Raw genomic sequence first — 865 nt, 5'->3', positions numbered from 1 at the left:
GTGTCCATTTCTCCTTTCAAATTGTGGAAGGACTTCCTTTCCTCCTTGAGTTCATTGGCACTTTTCTGTTCCATCTCATAGAATTTTGTCACTATGAATGTTTGGAATCCTTTGTCTGACATTTTGGTAACTTTCATTATTTTTTTTTAAAGAGATAGAAAGGAGTTATTATTTTCTTTTAATTGAGACATATTTCCTGGTTCCTTCTTACCTGAGGCTCTTCTGTTTCTAGCTACTGGGTGATGCAATCACTTTTAGATACCCCTTTGGAGAATGCTCTGGGCACTGAGAATGAGTTTTCGTCCCTTTTGTTGTGGGTTGATATGTGCCAAGCTCTCTCTTCTGCTGCATTTATTAATGTGGTCCACACAGGAGGAGTCTTCTATTCAGGTATCTGAAAAGCCATTTTTTCTGGCAGGGGACTCTGAAGTTGCAAGAGCTGGACTGGGGCAGGAGGAGCTGGAGCTGGGACTGGAGCCAGTGAAAGTCCCTGACTCAATTTCTCTGACTGGCCAGGGACTGCAGATGGAACTGGGCTCTGATGGAGAGCTAGGAACTGCCCTTTCTGGTTAGGGGGGCTCTAAGGTTGGGAGAACTGGGCTGGGGCCAGAGGAGCTGGAGCTTGGTTCAGGGCCAATGAAAGGCCCTGCCTAAACTTCCCTGGCTACCCAGGGGGCTACAGATGGATGTGGGCTCTGCTGGAGAGATGAGAGCTGCCCCTCTGTTGCTTTCTTGAGAATGAAGAAGGAAAATTCTGGTGGGCCAGAACAAGAGGAGGCTAATCATGGAGTGGGGAAGGAAGCAAAAATCCTAGTTTTATCATTGAATTAAATAGGTAAGTTTCTTAACCTCAAACCTCAGAATG

The 865-nt window shown here is 45.8% G+C and overlaps 1 pseudogene; it reads left to right on the top strand.

Annotated features, from left to right (window-relative positions):
• LOC102495177 (protein CDV3 homolog) overlaps positions 1 to 568 on the top strand; it is a 13,714-nt pseudogene extending 13,146 nt beyond the window's left edge.
• Positions 569 to 865: the final 297 nt, after the last annotated feature.

Source organism: Tupaia chinensis, unplaced genomic scaffold (assembly GCF_000334495.1).
Source record: "Tupaia chinensis unplaced genomic scaffold, TupChi_1.0 Scaffold144355_1, whole genome shotgun sequence".
Classification (NCBI taxonomy): domain Eukaryota; kingdom Metazoa; phylum Chordata; class Mammalia; order Scandentia; family Tupaiidae; genus Tupaia; species Tupaia belangeri.
The sequence above is the reverse complement of the archived record's forward strand: the minus strand, read 5'-3'. Positions and strand labels throughout refer to the sequence as shown.